We start from the raw sequence: 18,640 nt of genomic DNA, 5'->3' as shown, positions 1-18,640 counted from the left end.
AGTCCTGTAGATTTTCTATGCTATGTCTCATGCTGTTCTTATTCTATGTCATTTTGCACTTGGATGTCCCGTTGCTGCTATAACAATTAATGACAAACTTTGTGGCTTTAATGATAAATAAACACAAATTTATTATTTTACAGTTCTGGAGATTGAGTCAGATTGGGTGTCAGCAGGGTTATGTTGCTTTTGGAGGCTTAAGGGAGAGGATCCATTTCCTTGCCTTTTCTGGTTTTGAGAGGCCACTAGCTTTCGTTGGTTAATGGTCCCATCACATCACTTCACCTTCTGCTTCTGTCATCACATTTCTTACTTTGACTCTGACCCTTCCTACCTCCGTTTTATAAGAACCTTTGTGACTACATTGGGCTTTCCAGGATAATCCAAAATAATCTCCCCATATAATGACAATCTAACTTAATCATATCCAAAAGCAAAACAAAACAAACAAAAAAACCTTTTTGCATATAAGTAACATTCACAGGTTCCAAGGATTAGGAAATGGATATTTTTGAGATACTCTACCATAAATGTCTTTTTTATTCCTAATTTATTTTGTATTTTATGTACTCCTTATTTTTATTCATAAAGTTATTGACAAAGTTCACTTTAAGGACTACTTTGATTAGTTTATTTTTCATAAGTTTATTCTTCTAATTCTCTGTAAAAGTATTTTTCACTTGTTAAACCCCAATTGTTCTCTCTTTTTCTGACTGCATAACTCCGAAGCATTTCTCTGTATACAGCTGAGACCTTTTACTTCTCTCTGAGTTTTATTTTGTCCTTTGTATGGCAGAGGAAGGACAGTCTAACAATTCTTTTGGTAAGAAAAATAAATTATTGATTAGTATTCTAACTGAAAATCAGTTTCCTCTCACTAGATAATGGTGTGTGGATAGGTAGTATGTATACTCAACTGATATTCTCCCCTTCATCTATACCCATAGAACCCTGATTTTGGTTTGGATGGCAATGTGCCAAGCCCCAGAGAATGAGATGAATTATGACTTACCATAATCATACCAGGATTTTTCAACTTCAGCATTATTGATGTTTGGGGCCAGGTACCTGTTTGTTGTGGGGGGTTGTTCTGTGCCTCGTAGAATGGTTAGCAACATCCCTGATCTCTACCCACTAGACGCCAGTAACATCTCTCACAAGTTTCAACAGCCAAAACTATTTCTAGAGATTGCCAGAAAGCAAAAATCACCTTCAGTTGAGAATCGCTGTCTTAAGACCAATCATGACAATCCAGTTCTTTATCAGGGACTTATTTAGGGAAGGCACACGATCTATTTCTGGCAAAATGGAAGAAGTCTGTTTAAGTGTTGTGGCATAAAGAAGAAAAGTTCTGAGGAAGATTTTCCTTTCTGAAAAAAAAGAGAGAGCTAAAAAAATAACAAGGCCCTCAGAGTCCTTTCCCCCACCTTGCAGCCTGGGATGCTGGTATGTATGGATTTGAACTTTGGAGCTGTGGCAGCCATCTTGTGATTTTGAGTACAGCAGAAGAGAAGGATGGGAAGAGCCTGCATCCTTGATGACATAAACTGTGGAGCCAGCCTTGGAACTGACTACCTCTAGATACTAGATAGAATGTCTTTGTTTTGTGCCAGTCCCAGACTGTCCGTAATCAGTGTTGTGGCTGAATGGGCCCTTGTGCTTTTTATTATGATTGCAAGATGGCTTTCAGCAATAATCATCAAGAAACGTTGTAAAAATGAAGGCTTAGCACCTACAGGACCTGTAAATTACATAGCACACATGGCACCACACAGCAAGGTTGTAGGCAGATAGACTGAGTGCACACTGGCCTGGGGTTCTGCTTTATTGGAGTTGAGGGCCGGGGCCTAGGGTTTCATGGGCTCACTATTAAATGGTGAATTTAAAACATAAGAGCAGGGATTTAAAGCACGGGAAGAGGAAAAACAAGTGGCCCAAAAGGTCAGTTATGGGAATCTACCAAGATTTTTGAAACAAAGGCGCCTTGGTATAGGCAAGGAGCCTGGTGGTTTCTGTATTTGTGTGTCTGACCTGTGTTTGAGATAGCCCTCTTTGAAGTGGGTGTCTCTTTGTAATGGTTGTCCCAGCAGTCAAAGCTTAAGTCAGGCACTTGTATTACAAAAAAGGGGGGGGATATCAGGGGGCTTCACTACAGTTTTTGTTTGAAACATTTTTAGAGATTTTGTTATTTGTGGCCAAAAGCATCCTAACTGATAGAATTAAAATATGGTAGAAATAGAAAAACACATTAAACATTCTCCCCTTCCTAGTGGCATACTGGAATGGTGAAAGTTTAGAGGGATGGGGGAATGTTTAAGAAGAAACATCTATAACTGTTTAAAATACTATGCATGTTAGGTACTAAGGAACAGAATAAAAATTTCACGATACTTTACACCTAAAGAAAATTTACTAAGAATATTAATTTAATAAAGCAAAAGCTTGAACACGATATAAAATGACCATAGAAGACAGAAAAAGGAGATTTCAGAGTTAAGAAGACAATATAAGGACCAAAATAACACCAACTTTCACCTAACAAATTAATATAAAATATGAAGAAACAACAGGCGCAACTGAAATGAGATTTCTAACGCAAGAGAAGGCCTAATTAATCACTACAATGGAAGAGGAAAAGAAAACAAATGTTAAAGCATTGTAGAGAACCTTGTCCAATTAATATCCCTAAAAGAGTGAGCCTAAAATGTGCAGCAGGGGGGAAAAAAAAGTATTAAAAGAAACTAGATCTGCAAACTAAAAGGCGATCTTGTTTCTGAAAAAAAGTGAAATGAGTGATTGAACTGAGATGAAACATGTCAAATTCAGTTAAATTTCAAGGATTAAACAGTGTTCTTCAGGCATCCACACAGAAAAAGAAGGTGATCTGTAATGGGAAATTTGGATTATGCTTTGATTCTTTCACAGCAATATTCAGTGCCAGAAGATAGAGCAACGCCTAGAAAGTTGAAATAGAAGACAAGAATACCACACAGGCAAGTTGTTTGCATATAAGGAAGCATATTTATACTCCTAAGCATAAAGAAACTTAGAAATCACTGTATCCAGGAGTCCTAGAAAAAAATTACTTTCAATAAAATCCATATATCCATGAAATTTAAGTATAGTGAAGGTAAGATAAAAGGACTGGAGATAAACAATGAGTACATTTAAATACATAAATAGCTGCGATATCAAACATAATCTAAAATGGTGTTCACCAAATAGTTTGATGTTTATTTCTAGGTGATAGGATTTTATTTTTTTAATTTATTGATATGTTGCTCTGTTGCTTGAATGATTTTCAAGGAATATGCTATATTTCCATTTTACAAACACTAAATTAGTCTAAAAATAAATTTATGATATGGCTTAAGTAGATTACCTCTAGAAAATTCAGGTATGGGTAAACGTTATCTAGGACAAAATGTGTTGGCTTGATTTTTATCTCTTAAATATTTATTACCTTATTCATTAGAATCCATCTTTGTATATAGTATTTTGTATTATAACCCAGAAGGATAGAATTATTTAGCACAAAGCAGTCTTTCATTTTCTTGGCCTTAGTTCTATTGCTAAGGGTTTTACCAAACTCTCTAAAGAAATAGAAGAGGAAGGAATGCTTCCCAACTCATTCTGTGAGGCCAGTATCAGCCTAATCTCAAAACCAAAGACATCACAAGGAAAAAATGAAAGAACAGACCAATATCCCTCATGAATATAGTCAAAAAAAAAATCCTCAGTAAAATACTAGCTGCATGTTTGTGAATTTGCAAGCACATCCAGTAGCATATAAGATTATATTCCATGAGCAAGTGGGACCTATCCCAAGAATGCAAGGTTGGTTTAACATCTACAAATCAATGTACTACACCAAATTAATACAATAAAGTTAAAAAGAAAAAACCCACATGATCATCTCAATATTTCTTTTTTTTTAATTTTTTTAATGTTTATTTTCAAGAGAGAGAGAGACAGAGAGACAGAGTGTGAGCAGGGGAGGGGCATAGAGAGAGAGGGAGACACAGAATCAGAAACAGGCTCCAGACTCCGAGCTGTCAGCACAGAGACCAACTCAGGGCTTGAACTCACGAACCGTGAGATCATGACTGAGCTGAACTCAGATGCTTAACCGACTGAGCCACTCACAACAAACTAAGATAGAAAGGAAATTTCCTCAATTTGATAAGACCACAGCTAACATCATACTTAATGGGGAAAGATTTAAAGCTTTCTCCTGAGATCAGGAATAATAAGATGTTTGCTCTTGCCACTTCTATTCAACATAGTGCTAGAGAGTCTAATCAGGGCAATTAAGCAAAAAATATGAATAAATGGCATCCAAACTGGAAAGGAAGAAGTAATACTACTTATACTTTCAGGGAACATAATCCTGTATATAGAAAAACCTAAGGAATCCATTAAAACTAGAAATGAATTAATTTACTGAAGTTTCATCATGCCAAATCAATGTACAAATATCAGTTGAGTACAGTCAGAAAATTAAGAAAAAAAATCTGTTTGTGATAGCATCAAAAATACTTAGAAATAATTTTTTTAATTATTAAATTTTTGAAAGAACTTAAAGAAGACCGAATAAATGCAGAGATGTGTTCACAGATTGGAAAATTTAACATTGTTAGGATGGCAATACTCTTCAAATTGACCTACAGATTCAGTGCAATCCCTATCAAAATCCTAGGAGTTTTTCTTTTGCAGAAATTGACAAGTTAATCCTACAATTCTACATGGAATAGCAAGGGACCAAGAATAGCAAAAATAACTTTGAAAAAGGTCACAGTTGGAGGACAAACACTACAAAGCTTCAGTAATCAAGACAGTGTGATACTGGCATAAAGATAGCAATATGGGTTAATGAAACTGAATTGAGAGTCCAGAAATAAACCCTTATATATACAGTCATTTGATTTTCAACAAGGCTACCAAAACAAGTCAATGGGGAAAAAATAATCTGTTTTTACAGATGATGCTGGGACAACTAGATATACACAAAAGAGTGTACACATCCTTACACAAAAGAGTGAATTTGGACCCCCACCTCACACCACATACAAAAGTTAATTCAAAATGAATCAAAGACGTAAATGTAAAAGCTGAAACTATTAAACTCTTAGAAGACAACATGAGTGTAAGGTTTTATTATTTTGGATTAGCCAATGATTTCTTAGATACACCACCCAAAGCACAAGCAAACAAATAAAAAATAGATATATTGAACTTCATCAAAATTAAAAACATCTGTGCTTCATTGTCAAGAAAGTGAAATAACAAGCCAAATGGAAGAAATATTTGCAACTCATAGATAAGACACCAGTATTTAGAATACATAAATACAGAATACAGGTGGTTTTCTGCTCAGGTCATGACTTCGCGGTTTGTGGGTTCAAGCCCCGCATCAGGCTCTGCACTGCCACTGGTTGGGATTCCCTCTCCCTCCCTCTCTGCCCCTCCTCTTCTTGAGCTCTCTCAAAATAAAAATAAATGTTAAAAAAAAGATAATCCAGTTAAAATATGAGCATATAGACATTTCTCCAGAGAAGTTACACAAATGGCCAGTAAGCACATGAAAAGATGCCCAACATCATCAGCCATTAGGGAAATGTAAATCTAAACCACAATGAAGGGTGCCTGGGTGGCTCAGTCAGTTAAGCGTCCGACTTCGGCTTGGGTCATGATCTCACAGTTCGTGGGCTCAAGCCCTGCATGGGGCTCTGTGCTGACAGCTCAGAGCATGGAGCCTGCTTCAGATTCCATGTTTCCCTCTCTCTGCTCCTCTCCTGCTCACAGTCTGTCTCTCTCTCTCTCTCTCAAAAATAAAATAAGCGTTAAAAGAAAAAATTTTAAACCACAATGAGATACCATTTCACACTCACTAGAATGATTGAAATATAAATAATAATGGACAAGTGTTGTTGAGGATGTAGAATGGAACCCTCATATTTTGTAGATGGTGCAGCCACTCTGAAAAACAGTGTGTCAGTTTCTCAAAATATTATCCATAGAAGTACCATTTGACAGTAATTGTATACCATAGATACCAAATAGAATTGAAAATATGCTGATACAAAAATTTGTACATGATTTTTATAGCAGCAATATTCATAATTGCCAAAAAGTGGAAACAACCCAAATATCTATCAATTATGAGAAGATAAATTGTGATGTATCCATACAATGGCATATTATTTAGCCATAAAAGGAAGTAAGTACTGATACATGTTACAGTGTGGATGGACCTCAAAAAGATTATGCTAGGTAAAAGAAGCTAGACACACAATGTCACATACTATATGATTCCATTTGTGTGAAATGTCTAGAATAAGCAAATTCACAGAGATTGAAAGTTAAATTAGTAATTTTCAAGAGTTGAGAGAAGGGGAGAATGGGAAGTAACTGATGAAAATATTCTGTATTTCATAGTAATGATAGTTGTACAATTTTGTGACTATACAACGACCATTGAATTGTATTCCTTAAAAGGATGACTTTTATGGCATGTGAATTATATCTTTTTTTAAAAATATAATTTATTGTCAAATCGGTTTCCATACAACACCCAGTGCTCATCCCAACAAGTGCACTCCTCAATGCCCATCACCCACTTTCCCCTCTCCCCCACCCCCCATTAACCCTCAGTTTGTTCTCAGTATATAAGTCTCTTATGGTTTGCCTCTCTCTCTCTCTCTCTCTCTCTCTCTCTCTGTAACTTTTCTCCCCCTCCCCTCCCCCCATGGTCTTTTGTTAATTTTCTCAAGATCCACATATGAGTGAAAACATATGGTATCTGTCTTTCTGTGACTGACTCATCTCACTTAGCATAATACCCTCCAGTTCCATCCATGTTGCTGCAAATGGCCAGATTTCATTCTTTCTCATTGCCAAGTAGAATTCCATTGTATATATAAACCACATCTTCTTTATCCATTTGTCAGTTGGTGGACATTTAGGCTCTTTCCATAATGTAGCTATTGTTGAAAGTGCTGCTATAAACATTGGGGTACAAGTGCCCCTGTGCATCAGCACTCCTGTATCCCTTGGGTAAATTCCTAGCAGTGCTATTGCTGGGTCATAGGGTATTTCTATTTTTAATTTTTTGAGGAACTACCACACTGTTTTCCAGAGTGACTGCACTAGTTTGCATTCCCACCAACAGTGCAAGAGGGTTCCCGTATCTCCACATCCTCTCCAGCATCTGTTGTTTCCTGAGTTGTTAACTTTAGCCACTCTGACCAGTGTGAGGTGTTATCTCGTTGTGGTTTTGATTTGTATTTACCCGATGAGGAGTGATGTTGAGCATCTTTTCATCTGTCTGTTGGCCATCTGGATGTCTTCTTTGGAAAAGTGTCTATTCATGTCTTCTGCCCATTTCTTCACTGGATTATTTGTTTTTCGGGTGTGGAGTTTGGTGAGTTCTTTATAGATTTTGGATACTAGCCCTTTATCTGGAATGCCATTTGCAAATATCTTTTCCCATTCCATCAGTTGCCTTTTAGTTTTGTTGATTGTTTCCTTTGCAGTGGAGCAGGAGGGCCCATGTATATTGCCCCTGCTTGGGCTGATCTCTGAGCAATACCAGGCTAAGACATTAACTGAGAAAGGAAATAGCTATAATATTATGACCCTTTCCCTTTTGTTTTGGAAAACTGGAGCTGGTGTATTGAATTAAGAACATTCAGAAAATGACCTGCTGCATGAGGGGGCACAATCCACCCACAGGAGTCAGCACATAGCTCCTCAAGCATTGGAGTTCCAATTTTTGGCAAGTAAAATACCCCAGGGTTGTTTTCACTGAAGAAGCAGGTTTAGTACACTCACAAAAGAAGTAAAGCACTAAGATTTGTTACTTATAAATCCCAGAAATGGGAGTGGGTGTGCAATGAGCTAGGGGAAGGGCAGTCCTCTGTGTCAGGTCATGAACGAGCAGGAAATAGAATAGGGTAGCATGCACCTATTACTCACTAATGTGGCTGGGGCAGAGGTCACCAACTTTTCACAGCCTTAATAACTGTGGTTATTTTATTTGTTTATTTCTAAGTGATGATTTATTTACTTATAGTGAGCATGAGTGAGAGAGAGTAGCAGAGAGAAAGGGAAAGAGAGAATCCCAAGCAGGCTTCACACTCAGTGTGGAGCCCAACACAGGGCTTGATCCCACGACCCTGGGATCATGACCTGAGCTGAAACCAAGAGTTGGACGCTCAACCAAATGAGCCACCCAGGCACCCCACTAGGTGGTTATTTTAAAAGGTGCTCTGGGGACGGCAAAATGGGAATTTATGGTGGGAATCCTAAACTCAAGTCCTTATCTAAATGTTCAGACTCAGTGTGAGTAAGGTCATCGTACCGTAAAATGCCTAGGTAGCAACTTAGAAAAACAAAATTTATTTTTCTCATCACACCTTCCCATGTGGAAAAAGTTCCAAGAGAAAGCTGACAGAAAAGACCAAAGTATCCAGAAGAAAATACCCCCTGAAGAAGGAAGTTTGGAGTATTTCCAGAAGTTTTGATAATTTCTGTAGGATACAGACAAAGGAAAATACAGAAAAGCACTGTCTTCCTCAGCAATATGCCTCAGCTGTGTTGGTTGCAAGGAACAGAGAATCATTCAAAAATAACATTTATGGGGTAGCTGGGGTAATGGTACTCACAGGAATAAAAGATAGGGATCTAGGACATGTGGGAAGGTCTGTGGGAACCCCTGGAAGGACAAAAAGCCATGTTGTTGGGCAGCGGACAGTTCTTGTTTGGGCTTCCCGATATTCATCGTTTCAACCTTCTTTGTGGCCCAATTACCTTTTGCCCCTATCACCTCTTCCACTTAATTTGATAGAACCATTATGTGGGAGTTGGCTTGTGACACAAGCTAGGAGGGCAGGCCTTTGACCCAAGCTAAACTAGGGCATTGTATATTCCCCTCCACCCTGGAATGTGAATCTCTAACACAGGGGAAAGCACACTAAAGCTATCAATGATCAAGTTTTACTCTGTCTGTACTACACATTCTGACCAGACCTTTCTTGCTACTGAGACCGCTGTTGTCTCCAGGGATGTCTTGGTTCTCAGGCATGACTCACCCACCTCTAGTCAGTTGGATTCTAATCCCAATGCCTTTTCAATAAATTCTCTTCTGCTAAGGTTGGAGCTGTTTTCTGCAGCTTGCCACAGAAAGATTCACTCATGAGTGGCAGAAGCCATGGTAGGGCTGGGTTCCATAGGGCCAGATGGTCCAAAATAGCTCTAGGGCCTTCAGGAGTAGAAATTCAACAACTATCTGTCTAATGTGACATGACTGACTACTCTCTGCCTATCAGCTACTCTGTGGATCTCTTTCTCTCTCTACTATCCATTGATCTCCTCACTCTTTATCTTTTTTCCAGCTTGCATTTTCAGATTACTCAAAATTTCATTTGTTCTCTTCAACATATTCTTGGCCCATATAGCAGAAGAAAATCTTTCCTCTACCTTCTTATGTTCTGTAGCTGGACCTGAGAGTTAAACTGACATAAGAGGGAGGGAACCACAGGAGACTCTTAAATACAGAGAACAAACTGAGGGGGGATCAGAGGGTGGGGAAGAGGTGAAAATGAGTGATGGGCATTGAGGAGGGATGAGTACTGGGTAAGTTTCATGTAAGCCAATTTGACAATAAATTGTATAAAAAATAAAAATTTTCTAGAACACCTCAAAAATTAATTAATTAATTAATTAATTAACTGGCATAAGATCAAACAGGAGAAAAGTAAAAAGTTTTCATTTAATATTTTTACATGCACTTGGAGCCTTTATAGGAAAACCGAAGACCGAAGTAGTGGTTTAGTACCAACAGCTTATATACTTTAAAAAACAAACAAAGAATTATAAATTTGTGAAGTGACAAGACAAAGAAGAGTTTACTCTTTCAGGAGTGGTAGTTTGCAAGGAAGTGACTAGGATATACAGGGAAACTAATAGAAGCTAAGGGTTATTTCAGTAGGTTTGTTTGTACATATCCATCTTGGCATTGACTCCTAGTGTCTGATGGTGACACTCTTCTTCTCTTCCTAGTAGAGTACCTTTCTAAAGAGAAAATTTCTGATCTGCTTTTAGGTGGGAAGGGGGAGATCAGAGAGCCTTTCCTTAATCTGTTGTTTCTCAGCTGCCTTCAGCTCAAAATCATCAGTACACAAAAGTGGCATATTTTGGGTTGGCATGTTCTTATCCTCTCAGAGATCAGAATTTTGAGCATCTGCTCTCATCTTTAACTTGCTGAATCTCTCTCTCTCTCTCTCTCTCTCTCTCTTTTTAAAATGTTTATTTAGTTAGTTAGTTTGAGAGAGAGGGTGTGCAGGGGAGGGGCATAGAGAGACACAGAGGGAGACACAGATTCCGAAGCAGGCTCCAGGATCTAAGCTGTCAGCACAGAGCCCGACATGGGGCTCAAACTCACAAACCGTGAGATCATGACCTGAACCAAAGTAGGACACTCAACCGACTGAGCCACACAGGTGCCTCAACTTGCTGAATCTTTCAAATATTCTGCCATTAAACTCCTGTGACTATGAATCTGTTTGCCACAGCTCATTACCTAATAATCTAGAGTGCCACATGGACCCAGGACTAGGGTGAAGCAAGCAAAGTGCCCAGGGTGTAAAATTTCAGAAGATTTTCAACTCTATGTACCAACCATGCACTTGCACAACCCTGAGAGGGAGCACCTCCTGAAATGTTGCATCCTGGGTGCCTTGCTTGCTTTACCCTAGTGCTGGCCCTGCACTTCCTTGGTACAGTGTTTAGAAGCTGTGAGTTATCCTACCCCCCAGGTAAGGGCAGCCCAATTCTTTGTTAGAGTATGCTTGAACAAATTTCTCCTCCCTAGGCTTCCATTCGTCAATTTCCATTCGTCCGCTTCCAAAAGCAAGCTGTGTTTCCATCCTGGATGGCAGGAAGTGCTTGCAATATATAAAGTAAAAATTTAACTGCACTCATTTTTTTATAAGATTCAATCTTCAGTAAGCAAACCCTTACTTCAGGTAAGGTAAAGCATTTCATGCCATTTCACTGCACAGGACATGAGCCAGCCTATGTGTTGGTGGTTTTTCAATTAGGGGCATGACTGGCCTCAGTTAGCAGAGAATATGGGGAGAAGTGGTCACATGATACAAAACAGGGTTACTCGATCCATATGGGCCATTGATAGGGCTGGGAACATGGCACATATGTTAAATGCTCTCTCTTGTATCCAACATCGTTACATGTAAGTCACAGCCACAACAAGGAGCTTGGTGGAACAGACACAGAGAATGACACAGTGTGCTAAGAGTTGTTGTAAAACCTCTCCCTGTCCCTCCATAAACAGTGGTACAGGCAGCAACCCAAGTTCCTCGCTGGGGTTTCTCCTTCTCCAGGGTAGCACCGTGTGTGTGCCATAGGCTGTACTGCAGGAGGAGTGAGTGTCCAAAGAGCAGAACAGAGCAGGTGAAACAGGGAGTTCACTAAATCGTGAGGGAGTGTAGAGGTGTTTGGTCATTTGGCAGGAGTGAGGTGACTGGTTCTCCAGCGCTAGCAATATAGCCCTTCATCTGGTCCTTTGAGTTTCCTTTGTGCCTGCAAAGAAGAAAGGGGGACAAGCTGTTCTATGGACGCATCTGGCTTAGAACCAGGTTTAGCAGGACTTTATTTTACAATTTATTTTACTTTGTTTTGTTTTTAAGCTTGAACAGATGACAACGGACAAGAGCCAGAGGATGGACTTTGCAATCCTTTCCTTTTACCTCCACCTCCAGGAAGATTTTTCGTTTGTGGGGTTTGTTTTCTCTATTTCAATCCTTGTCTAATTATTATATGTCTGAAGTACCCTTCTCTGAAATAGTGGCTTCCTAATCTGGCTTCAACTCCGTTTTTGAGAAACAAATCTCACTTTTTAGAAAGACCTTTAGAAACTTTCTAATTTTATCTTGAGAGTAGGGTGGAGGGAGCTTGTGCCTTATATTGCCATAGATATTGTGAGGACTTGTGAAGACTACTAAATCTGGGGATTTTACTAAAATCTGGGGATCTCCTCTCCAACTCACTTTACTTCATAGTATAGAATTTGGTAAGCTTGATACTTCTGCTCAAAACATAAGTTGAAAACCAGATCCACAAGTCAAATTTTATCACATTGCTTATATTTAAGACTTGGATTCTGATGGGAGCATGGAATGAGAAAACCCACCATTCATTGAATATAAACTGTGTTCTAGGCACTAACATGTGTTACCCAATCCACACAAAGCTCATTGTAGTAAATACGATTGTTTCTATAGATGAGAAAAAAAATGAAATTCAGAGAAGTTGAGTAACTTATTTCCTAAACCTGAGGTCACCCAATGGGTAGGAGGCAAAGTAAAATTCAAATTCTGATCCATTTTGCTCTTAACTGTATTTTTCTTTTGCATCCCTTCAGATGATGACTAGAATATAGTTGTACATTGCTTATAAAAATTTTTTTGCCCTTATGTTCATACTCTTTTTGTTAAATGCTTGAAGAACTCCAGTTATATGTTAAAGCCTCTTTGTATTTCTGCCATTTCACAAATATTTGTGCCTTTCTTTCCTTAAGAAATGACTTTCTTGGGATGTAGTCTATATATATACAATGTAGTATTACTCAGCAATCAAAAAGAATGAAATATTTCCATTTGCAACTATGTGGATGGAGCTAGAGGGTATTATTCTAAGTGAAATTAACCAGTCAGAGAAAGACAAATATCATATGACTTCACTCATATGAGGAATTTAAGATACAAAACAGATGAACATAAGGGAAGGGAAGCAAAAACAATATAGAAACAAGGAGAGGGACAAAGCATAAGAGACTCTTAAATACGGAGAACAAACTGAGGGTTGCTGGAGGGGTTGTGGGTGGGGGTATGGGCTAAATGGGTAAGGGACATTGGGAGGACACTTGTTGGGATGAACACTGAGTGTTATACATAGGGGATGAATCACTGGAATCTACTCCTGAAATCATTATAGCACTAAATGCTAACTTGGATGTAAATTAAAAAATAAATACATTTTTAAAAAAAAATTTTAATGACTTGCTTTGATGATACCACTATGCCATTTTTTGACATGTTAAAAATTTAAGTGGGAGATTTAACTCAATTTCTCCAGCACTACAATGCCTTTGGTTAAACATCCTACTACAAAAATTTCTATCTGGTTATCTTCCAGGGTAACACATATAGAGTTGGGGTTCCCTTGTCGATTCTTCTTTTTCACCATTTATTGGAGTCCACCAAGGCTTAATGCTCAGCCCTCTTTTCTATCTACCTTCTTTCCCCAGATTATCTCAGCCAGTCTCATTATTTTAAATGGCATTTATATGTCAATGACCCCCCAAATTCTTATCTCTAGTCCTCACCTCTACCCCACTCACAAGTCAATAACTTTTCCAACCCTTTCTTTGTAACTCCACTTGGAGAGTATAAACTTTAGTTTTGAATACTGTCTTTCTTTCCCAAACCTGCTTCCCATGTATCTTATAAATGGAAACTCCATTCTGTCAGTTGCTCAGACCAAAATAACCTGTATTAGTTTCCTATTGCTGCTTAACAAATTACCACAAACTTAGTGGCTTAAAACAACAATTTATTCTCTTATAGTTCTGGAAGTCAAAAGCCTAAAATCAATGTGCTCCTTCTGGAGGTTTCTTGTATTCTTGTATTTGTTAGCCTCTAGAAGCAGCCTACATTTCTTGCCTCCTGGTCCATTTCTTGCAACACACTAACACCTTGCTTCCACTGTCATATTTCCTCCTACTCCTCCTCCTACTTTCTGATCTCCTTAGCCTCCTCTTTATAAGGATCTCGCGATTCTATCAGACCCACTCAGATCATACAAAGTAATCTCCCCATTTCAAACTCTCCAATCACATCTGCTGAGTTCCTTTTGCAATATAAGGTAACATTTACTGGCTCCTGGGGGACTACTATTCAGCTGACTACAATCTTTTCCTCACATTGTTCACAGAAATAATTTTTTTATGGATTACAGACCCATGTGTTTAAAAAAAAACAACACACATTATCGTTCAAATAGTAAAAGAAAATTTAAGGGAATATATTTATAACCCTTTAAATAGAAAGTCTTTAAATGAGTTTCCAAAATCAGAGTGAATCAGTGAAAAGAGCAAAGTACAAAAATCCAAAATTCTGTCCCTCCACAAAAGCAGTAAAGTAGCAAAAACTATCAAAACCAACTTTTTCAGAACTCCAGAAACTAATTAAAAGTTTACAGCAACCAGGAAAACGATTAATTAAGGCTAAATAAATAAATAAATAAAACAGCCAAATCTTAGTAAGAGAGCTCTGTGGCATTTTAACTTACTTCCTCCCCATCCTTCATTCCCTACTGCCTGGTTTAGCAACACCCTTCAAGACAAACAGCTTCCATTTTGGATATAGGTTTCTAGTACTAGAGGGAGCAAAACAAACTTCATTCTCAAAGAACTGTGGTGGTTTATTTTGATTTGTCTGATGGTTCCCTGAAAGACCAAACCAAAAGACTTGCCTTAGTTTCACTTAACTTAGCTCTCTCCAAAGTCTGAAGCAGCTACCTGGGGGAGTGCTTATCAAACATATTGAAAAGCAAATGTATTCGTTGCTAATGCCTGGGGTAAAAGATAACAACTGGGGCAAGCAATAGAAAAAATATAAAAGCTTGCAATGAAAGTATGAGAAATGAGATGTTTTGGAGAATAAGACCTTTGGAAAGCTTCCACATATTCCTAAGGCTCTAAAAGGCTGGGTGCATATCCAAGGCTAGTGTATTCTCAGAAAAGACCTGAGAAGACACTGAACTTCCACCTCTAGCTGGCCTTCAGGTTCTGCTCAAGCAGTAAGGAAGGCTCAAGAAGAGTTGTTGACGGAGTATTGAAGATGTGTCACAACATGTACAGAGAGACTCTTGGCAAATTGGAAGGTTTTCTGTTATCATTGTTCCAGGCATTAAAGAAATCTCTGTCAAATCATTAGCTGACCACTAAACTAATGGAAAAGATACTACAGTGCCCCTAAACAACAACAACAAGAGTTTACAAAACTAGTTGAGAAAACTCAATAAACAAACAACTACAACAAATCCTAGGGAGGGAAGAATGTAATTTCTGGAGTTCCTGCATTGTAATGTTCAAAATGTTCTTTGTACAAGGAAGTAAAGGAAACCAGGAGAATAAAGTTTCATCAAATAGATAATATCAATGAAGAGATACAAAATTTAAAAAAGAAACCAAATAGAAAGTCTAGATTTGAAAAATGCAATAATTGAAATTAAAAATATATACTTAAGGGGTTCAACAGTATATTTAAACAGCCAGAAGAAAGAAGCTGTGAACTTGAGGTCATTTGAGATTACCCACTCTGAGGAGCACAAAGAAAGAATGAAGAAAAATGATTAGTCTCAGAGACTTGTGAGTATACCAACATACATCTAACGGGAATCTCAAAAGAAAAGAAGAGAAAGAAACAGAAAGAACGTTTGAAGAAATAATGGATATAACCTCCCAGATTTTATAGAAGATATGAGTCTTCATATCCAAGAAGCTCAATGAACTTCAAGTAGGATAAACTCAAAGAGATATGCATTAAGACACATTATAATCAAATTGTCAAAAACCAAAAACAGCGGGAATCATGAAAACAGCAAAAAAAGTGACTTGTCATGAGCAAGAGATCATGCTCCAGCAATGAACAATCTGAAAATGAAATTAATAAAACAATTCTATTCATAATATTAAAAATAATCAAATACTTAGGAATAAACTTAACTGAGAAAGTGCAAGACTCATATACTGAAAATGATAAAATACTACTGAAAGAAATTAAAGAAAACCTGAATAAATGGAAAGCATTCTGTGTTCACGGATTAAAACTTAATATTGTTAAAATTTAATGCCCAAATTTACAGATTCAATGCCATTCGTATCAAGATTTACAGATTCAATGCCAAATTTACAGATTCAATGCCATTCATATCAAGATTTCAACTGCCTATTTTCAGAAACGGAAAAGATGATTCTAAAATTCATATGGAATAGCAAGGGACCCAGAAGAGACAATACAATCCTGGAAAAGAACAAAGTTGGAAGATTTATAATTTATAATTATAAGTTTATAAATTATAAATTATGTTAATAAGATTAACAGCTAATTTCTTATCAGAAACTATGCATAGAGGCCAGAGTGTAGGATTACATATTAAAAATGTTAAAAGAAAACAAATTAGCAACTAAGAATTCTACATCTGGCAAAATAATCCTTTATAAATGAAGGAGAGATGTTTATTGAAGCATTATTTAAAATAGTCAAGATGTGGAAGAAACCTAAATATCCATTAACAGATGAATGGATAAGATAAATACATTACATACATACAATGGAATATTATTCAGTCTTTAAAAAGAAGGAGATTCTGTTACATACTACAATATGGATGGAACTTGAAGACATTATGTAAACTACAATAAGCTAAGCACAAAAGGACAAATACTGCATGATTCCACTTATACATAATATTTAATCAAGCTGGGGCGCCTGGGTGGCGCAGTCGGTTAAGCGTCCGACTTCAGCCAGGTCACGATCTCGCGGTCCGTGAGTTCGAGCCCCGCGTCAGGCTCTGGGCTGATGGCTCGGAGCCTGGAGCCTGTTTCGGATTCTGTGTCTCCCTCTCTCTCTGCCCCTCCCCCGTTCATGCTCTCTCTCTCTCTGTCCCAAAAATAAATAAAAAACGTTGAAAAAAAAAAATTAAAAAAAAAAATATTTAATCAAGCTAATTGAAACAACGTGGAGTAGTGGTTGCCAGGAGCTGGGGGAAGCAGAAAATGAGGAGTTGGTGTTCAGTGAGTACAGAGTTTTAGTCATGCAAGATGAAACAGTTCTAGAGTGTCGTGCAACAATATGCATATAGTTAACAATATCATAATGTTCACTTAAAAGTTGTTAAGTTGGTAAATTTACGTTATATGTTTTTTAACCACACACACACAAAAACCTACCAAAAAGAAAAAAAGAAGAAGAAATTAAGACTTTCCCAGATAAAAACTAAGAGATCATTTCAAGTAGAACATCCCTCACAAGAAATGATAAAAGGAGTCCTTCCTGCTGAAATAAAAGGACACTAGACAGTAACTCAAATCCATACAAAGACATAAAGAACACTGATAAAGGTAACTACATAGCTAAATATAAAAGTCCATCTTAATGTATTTTTTATTATAACTTCTCTTTTTAATCTATTTGATTTAAAAGGCAACTACATAAAACAGTGATTATAAATCTATGTTGATGGGTACAAATGTATAAACATGTAACTTGAGATAGTACTATGAGAGGTGGAGGAGTAGCTATATAGAAACAGCTTTCACATAATATTGAAACTAAGTGTTATTATCTTGAACGATTTTGTTATAAATTAAGATGCTAATTGTAATCTCCAGGGCAACAACTAAGAAAATAACTTAAACTAACTTAAAAAAATTAAGTGTCCAACTCTTAATTTTGGCTCAAATCATGATCTCATGGTTCATAATAAACTGTTAAAAAAAAGACATATAGGTAACAAATAGACAAATCACAAAAGACTATCAGTTATTACATTAAATATAAATGGATTAAACTCCTTTAAGGCAGAGATTGCAGAATGGATAAAAAAAACTTAATCTAACCATGTGCTGTCTACAAGAGACACCTTAGATCTAAGTCACAAATAGATTGAGAATGAAAGAATGGAAAAAGATATTTCAGGAACCTAAAGAGAACAAACAATAACCAAAAGAGAACTGGAATGGATATTCTAATATCAGATAAAATAGACTTTAAGACAAAAGTCGTTACATAAGACAAAGAGGAACATCACATAATGATAAAATAGTTAATTTATCAAGATACAACAATTACAAATATGTGCACAACTAACAGAGCCCTAAAATGTATGAAGCAAAAACAGAATTGAAGGGAGAAATAATGATAATAATAATAATTATAATAATAATAATCAGAGACTTCAAACCCTCACTTTCTTCTTTTTTAAGTTTATTTATTTATTTTGAGAAAGAGGGAGAGAAAGTGAGCAGGAGAGGGTCAGAGGGAGATGAGACACAGAATCCCAAGCAGGCTCTGCACTGTCAGTGCAAAACCAAACACAGGGTTCCCTCTCACAAACATGAGATCATGACCTGAGCCAGAATCAAGAGTCCCACACTTAACCAACTAACCCACCCAGGTGCCCCCAAACCTCCCTTTCTATAATTAATTAGAACAACTAGACATAAGATAAACAAGGAAATAAGACATGAATAAAACTATAAAACAGCTACACCTAACAGACATATATAGAACACTTCAGCCAACAATGGCAAAACACACATTCTTTTCTCTTTTCTTTCCTTTTTTTTTTTTTTTGAGAGAGAGAGGGTGCAGGTAAGCAAAGGACAGAGAGAGAGAGGAAAAAGAGAAGGGGAGAGAGGGGAAAAAAAGGGGGCTCACCCAAAGCAGGGCTTGAGCTTACCCAGGGCAATGTGGGACTTGACCTCACGAACCATGACCTGAGCCGAAGTCCAATGCTTTAACCAACTGAGCCACCCAGGCACCCCCTTTCTTTT

This window comes from Neofelis nebulosa, chromosome 10 (genome assembly GCF_028018385.1).
Source record: "Neofelis nebulosa isolate mNeoNeb1 chromosome 10, mNeoNeb1.pri, whole genome shotgun sequence".
In the NCBI taxonomy this organism is placed as follows: Eukaryota; Metazoa; Chordata; class Mammalia; order Carnivora; family Felidae; genus Neofelis; species Neofelis nebulosa.
The sequence above is the reverse complement of the archived record's forward strand: the minus strand, read 5'-3'. Positions refer to the sequence as shown.